The following is a 7,199-nucleotide window of genomic DNA, read 5'->3' on the forward strand; positions in this document are numbered from 1 at the left end:
ATCAGGGTGTTTTATTATAAGCTTGCGATATGTATGGAGGTTTCGGAGTAGTGTGATGAACGGAGTAGGAATTCCTTTGGATGATAATGCGGCCCATAACATATGCAATGGGACTGAGTCAAACGCTCCCCGTATGTCCAGAAAGATGGCAATTGTGTGATATTTTCTTGTTTTAGCAAGTAATATGTCAGTTATGAGTATATTAATGGCATCTTGTGAACTGCGACCTTTAAAATAGGCATATTGGCATTTGGGAACCAATTCATAGTATTCTAGGTACCATAAAAAACGTTGTAGTAGTAGTTTTAAAAATGCTTTGCGTATACAAGAGGCTAATACAATTCCACGAATATTTTTATGATTATTCAACGGTAGCCGAGGTTTTGGAATAGGTATTAAGAAAAATTTATTCCAGTCGTCCGGAGGGTTAGAGGTTTGTAGTATTTGATTGTAGTGATTAACAAGTGCTTGCAATGCCGGAATGGGGAGTGCTTTTATCATTGTGTAAGTAATGTAGTCCGGACCAGGTGTGGATGTGTTACATTTTTGTAGCGTTGCTGTGAGTTCACGTAGGGTGATGGTCTGTAGCAAAACTGAAGACGATAGTGGAGAATCGTTACAATTAGGGACGTACTTCGGGACCACCGTATTGGGAGTTAATGAATAAAGGAATTGTTCCAAAATATCTGTCTGAATTAAAGGTCTAGTAATTTGTGTGGAGACACGCGCTAGTGCTCTAACCGCGTTCCATAATCTTGTTACGGATATATATTTATGGAAAGAATTGATAAAGGCTTTCCAAGCTGTGCGCCTTTTTTGATGAAATATGCGACGTATGGTAGCATTATGGCGTTTCAGGCGAATATAATTCACTAAGTTTAGTGTTTTTCGATAGATTTTAAAAAGGCGTTTCCTTTTAAGAATGAGGTGGTGACATTCATTATCCCACCATCTGAGGCCACCAATATTGTGGGAGTGTGCATTGGGTGTTCGTTTAAATGGGTGATAACAGTCGAGATATTGATACCGGTATATAATGTGATAGAGCTTATTGTAATTAAACTCATCGACTGGATATTTTTCAACCTGTTTTAATATAAATACCTTGAAAGTCTCGGGATCAAACTTATGTAAAGAGCGTGTTGTACTCATTACTTGATTGGACCATGGGGGTTTCATTATAGATCTGGAACCATGAGTTATAAATATTGGATAATGATCACTGCTATGTGTATCACACAATGTACGCCAAGTAGTTGTGGATGCTATAGTATAACTGCATAATGAAATATCCACTGCACTTGGAGGTGCTCCAGGGGAAGTGAGTCTGGTCGGTGACCCATCATTGAGAATTACTAGATTACTTCGCTGTATTGCGTTTAAGAAGTTAGTTCCCCTAGGTGTGTCCACTTGGGAACCCCAATGGGTATGGTGAATATTCATGTCCCCTAAAATAAGTAGCTGGTTTTGGGCATGGAATTGTTGAAAAAATTGTTGCCATTGTCTATATGATATATATTGGTCAGGTGGGCAATATATATTTATGACATGTATATTATTAATTATTATACCAATTACATATACGTTAGGTATTTGACATTGGGGATGAAATAGCTGATATGTGAATGATTGATGTATTAAAAACGCTACTCCATCATACCCCGGGCCATCATTGCGTTCAATTTGATAATAAGGTATAGAAAAAACACTATCGGGCGCAAGCCATGTTTCTTGTAAGAGTACTATATCCGGTGATGTTTCTTTTATTAATATTCTCAGTTCATGGTATTTATTGCGAATACTTCTAGCATTCCATTGAATCATCTTCATTGTCTTTAGAGAATAGGGACTGTAGGCTGTCGCAGAATTGTCCAATCATGGATAACATATTCGGTTGGTCCTTAAGTAATGGGGGTAATAGCAACATGAGCGTACGTAAGCATTGAATGACTTGGTCTTTTTGCATATCATGTTGAGATGTCAAAGCTGCTTCGTTTACCGTTTGCTGCGATAAGGGTTGTCGTGATGTAGTTGGGTTCTGCTGTAGATGTGAAGGGGGGTGGTGCTGAACTGGTATCGCTGCGTGCCGAGGAATTTGATAGTTCTGTAGAATTTGCATGTGCCCCATACGATCATATCCAGGAGTCGGCTTGGGTGGCAAATCTTTAACAATAATCTGTGTAAACTTCCGCTTACGCGGAGCTTCAACAACCGGTGTAGGCGCAGGAGTATGCAAGGGGGGAAAATTTTGAAGAGTGTCTTGTGGGGCTATAGTCTGTGGGTATAGACGCGAAGCAGCCTCAGAATAAGATACATTCTCGAGACACATTAGTTTTTTGATTTCAATTTGGCGTTTGTGTACCTCACATTCAGTCGCTCCTGATGCGTGTTGCTTATTACAGTGCAAACATTGTATTATATTAGATAGGCAATCAGCTGTCGCGTGGTTTAAGGCACAATTTTTGCATCTAAAAGTGGACGACTGACAATTTCTGAGAGTGTGACCATATCTTTGGCATTTCCCACAAAGAATTGGAGAAAAAATAAATGGAGTCACTTCTAACACAACTTGAAAAATAGATACATATTTGGGAAGATGTTTCGCCCAAAAGACTACTTTGACTGAGCCAGTCGGCACGTATAGGACCTTCCCGTCTTCGACCGTCTTACGATTTAACCGTTGTACAGAATGGACCTTAATATCACTTTTGATTAGAGCTAATATGTCAGGTTCAGTAAGATTTTTGTCAACTCCTCTAATTATACCTATGCGAAATAGGTTTGAGTGTGGAATAAATGCATGTAAGTTATGTGAGGCAAGAAATTTACTTTGTAAAAATGAGTTAGCATGTAATGCAGATAGAAAAACCACCTGAATTCTGTTTCTCCCTTTGGGTTGAATGGAGTGAACATGGAAATTATTTTCATGTAGAAGTCTTCCGAGTGCCATTGGGTGTAGGTTGCCAATGTTATTCGTACTTTTACCGGACACAAATACAATATATGGTCCCTGATGATTAGTAGGGTAGCCATATGCAGCAAGATTATGGTTAGTGGGTATAGTAGACGAATTAGGAGTATTAGAAGGTTTATGATTATTAGTCACCGAGGAATTCTTAGAGATAGTTGCAGAATGTGGATTCGTCTTCACTGTTTCTTCATGATCGACATTATCATTAGCTAAAGGATCAGGTTCTTCACCTCCACCACTGTCACTATCCATGTCGACCTACGTGTTGCACGCTACCACTCGGCAAGCACTAAGTAGAACACTCTAGAACCGACTCGATACAAGCGCACGCGCTGTACAACCGCACCACACGACAGAGCGAACGAGACTGCTCTGTAGTAGTTCTACGTTGTCAATACAGCAGCGAGCTAGAAAGAGGTTCGAGCTCGTTGGGATATAGGAATAAATACTTTTGGCCATTAGTCGCATTATTATTATTATTATTATTATTATTATTATTATTATTATTATTATTATTATTATTATTATTATTATTATTATTATTATTATTATTATTAAGACTAAGACATTTTCTCTGGAGTAAGGAAACTCTTCGCATCGCACAATTATGTATAATCGTCTTCAAGATAACACGGCCATTACCGGTAACAAAATTCTCTGGCCAGTAAATCTATTACTGTAATTTATTTGTTAATGAAAGAGCGCACAAACGTGCATAAAATAACTATACACTGATCAAATAGATACAAAATACATTATTCTTTGCTGTATTGATTTAGAGTCTTCTGTCTCTGCACGAATATTGTAAAGTGATATCGCTTACACACTTTGTTACATAGTTTGCATAAGCTGTCTTCACTTGGGTCATGGAAGTGTGCTTTCATGCACAATTTATGATGAAATCCGTGTACAGATAGTCTTGTATTGGCACTTCGCAAAACCTGGTTTGGTACACTCCATCTTCGGTCTAGCTTGACCTCTGTTGTGAAAAATTCTGGCCATATTTCTTCTTGATTTGTCTTATTTTCCTAAGGACTACTTCTGCTTGTGGTGTAGATGGAGCTGTAGGATGAACCTCAAATCTTCTATGAAAAAGCGTTCTTTGAAAGCATATACGCTAGTCTTGCGGCGCCGTTTTTGTTATCCCAAGTATTCATTTCAAGAAATGAAATGAAATGGCGTATGGCTTTTAGTGCAGGGAGTGTACGAGGACAAGTTCAGCTCGCCAGATGCTGGTCTTTTTATTTGATACCCGTAGGCGACCTGCGTGTCGTGATGAGGATGAAATGATGATGAAGACGACACATACACCTAGCCCCCGTGCCAGCGAAATTAACCAATTACGGTTAAAATTCCCGACCCTGCCGGGAATCGAACCCGGGACTCCTGTGGCCAAAGGCCAGCACGCTAACCATTTAGCCATGGAGCCGGACTTCATTTCAGGAATCTAGCTTTTACTCTTTCTAGGGTTTCTAAGTCGGTCATAGTAAGGTGGTCCCAAATGAGCTGAATGCCATATGTGAGAGTAGGAAGAATTTTGCTGCGGGAGAGAAGCATTGGTGTTTGTAGCGAGATTCTGGTGAGTTTCTCTATGTCGTAGATCCCTCGTATAGCTCCTGCCGTTCTTTCTCTGACGTGTATTTTGTAAGGGGTTCCATTAGATTGAAGAGTGATGCCGAGGTATCGGAAATTGCCAATTCATTTCGAGGTCTGTCCTGAAAATGTGATTTATCCCATTTATATGTGCGATGGGGGACGAGGTCGTTAAGCCGTCTTCGATTTCAACGAAGTTGAATGCTAGCAAATTATTTAATGCAGTGACTAGACGGTTATTTTATCCAATCATACGTTCTAACTTATTTATTAATTTGGCTCTGCTTAGGAAGTTGAAGGCTTTCGTATAATCAATAAAGACAACGTGGAATTTTCCACCTTTGTGCCTTAATGCCTCATGTATGTCGTTTAATATATTTGCGGTTACGTGCAGGGTCCCTCTACCTTTCCTGAATGCAAATTGCTCCTCCGGAATGTGGATTTCAATTTCCCTTTCAAGTCGCCGGGTGAGAATTCTTGTATATATCTTGAAGGAGTCGCTCTCTAACGCTATTCCTCTGTATGAGTTTTCATCATCGGTTTCTCCTTTTCCTTTATAGAGGATTTACATATGCAAATTCCTTCAACTATCTGGAATCATCATTAATCACTACTGACCTGCATTTAGGGCAGTCGCCCAGGAGGAAGATTCCATATCGGTTGTTTTCATAGCCTTTTCTTAAATGATTGCAAAGAAATTGGAAATTTATTGAACATCTCCGTTGGTAAGTTATTCCAATCCCTAACTCTCCTAGCTATAAACGAATATTTGCCCCAATTTGTCCTCTTGAATTCCAAATTTATCTTCCTGTTGTGATCTTTCCTACTTTGAAAGACACCACTCAAATTTATTCGTCTACTGATGTCATTCCATGCAATCTCTCCACTGACAACTGGGAACATACCACTTAGTCAAGCAGCTCGTCTGTTTCTCCCAAGTCTTCCCAGTCCAAACTTTGCAACATTTTTGTAACGTTACTCTTTTGTCGGAAATCACCCAGATCAAATCGAGCTGCTTTTCTTTGGATTTTTTGCAGTTCTTGAATCAAGTAATCCTGGCGAGGGAGGGTGGGTGAGGTATACAACCGATTGCAAGGCATCTATTAAAGAACTTTGTCCATACAGGACTTGTTGCAGATTTTCGGTATATATCCTGTCGGGTCCTGCAGCTTTCCGCTTTCATGGTAAATAGAGCCTCTTTTACTTCTGTAAGGGTTATTGCAGATATTGTTGTATTATTCTGTTCTCTGATGCCGAGAGCCCGGGTTCGTTTTCCTTTGTTGAGAGTAGTTGTGAAGTTGTTTTCCCAAGATTCGATTGTTATGTGATTTGATTGATTTTGTACATTTTCCTTTCAGAGCTTCTTTAGCTTGCGTCTTTGCGTGGTCTTAAATATATGCTGATTTCTTGAGAGCTAACAGATGGTTGTAGAGTTTTCCCTGACGGGCGTACATTTGAAGATTTGATTCGTTTGTTTGTTGTCTGGCTTGGCGCTGTAGTTGAAGTGTTTTCCTTTGTTCTTCGTAACACTCGTGATCAAACCAAATTTTGGACGTCCGTTCTGTTTTGGGTATCATGGCATTTCTAACGTAGTGGTTGATAATTTCTAGAGCAGAATCTGTTTGGCCTGCTTCAATGAGCTGTGATGCTATTTCTACCTTCGTTTGTGTTTGCCTGTGTTTTATCGACTTCTAGTTTTCTTGATCCTGTTTGTGATTGTTTTTCTTTGTGTTGGTAGTTCTTTCTTATTCTGAAAGTCGCATAGATTGGTGAATGTTTTTTGAGTACTGAGATATTTTGTTGTTTTGCTAGTTGGTGATCCATTAAGGTGATACATTTGCCTCGGTAAAAGATGAGATCGATAGTACTTGTCCCATTCGGTACAATGTATGTAGCTTCCTCTTTTTTATTGATCAGATTGCATCCTTCCGCTGCTAATATTTCCAAGAAGGGATACGTTTTGCTGTTCGGTTTGTTGAGTCTGCAGTTCAGGTCGCCGATAATTATAACGTTTTCTTCCCTTGCTACTTATGTTATTGGCCTAATGACTTGTTCCACCGCGTCATCCATTGTTTTAGTAGGGCTGATATAAATTCCTACGAAAGATATGTTTGCTGTTTTCACAACAGTTGTATTTTCTTCAAAGCTGACTTATTTGATTACTCCTATTTTATCATTATAGAAGCAGGATACGCCTCCTTCTGGTCTCCCCCGACTCTTTTGTGTTGCTAGAGCATGTTTGCTGTAGTAGTGAGGTATGTCTAAATTTTCTGTGATCATTGTTTCTGTGGTAAATATTACATCGAGTCCATTTCATAAATCATCAGGTGTTGTTTCGATTGGTTTTCGTAAGCCTTCTACGTTCCATAGCTTGACGTTTATTTCAAGTAGACTCGTATCCTTAGCCTTTGCTGATTCATCTTCTGCACTGATCAACATGTCAAAGTTCGATCCCAGCTCGTCTTTCTCGGCGAAAATTGAACCTTCTGACTATTAACCCTTTTGGAAGAAACCTAGTGATTTTTACTTTGTCGAGTTTTCCCAAGGAGAGGCCAAGTTTAAACAACTTATTTATCCCTTTTATTTCCAGCATTTCACATTGAATGTCGCTAATTATCCCATTTTTCCTCAGAAA

The sequence above is a fragment of the Anabrus simplex genome, chromosome 1, assembly GCF_040414725.1.
Source record: "Anabrus simplex isolate iqAnaSimp1 chromosome 1, ASM4041472v1, whole genome shotgun sequence".
Lineage (NCBI taxonomy): Eukaryota > Metazoa > Arthropoda > Insecta > Orthoptera > Tettigoniidae > Anabrus > Anabrus simplex.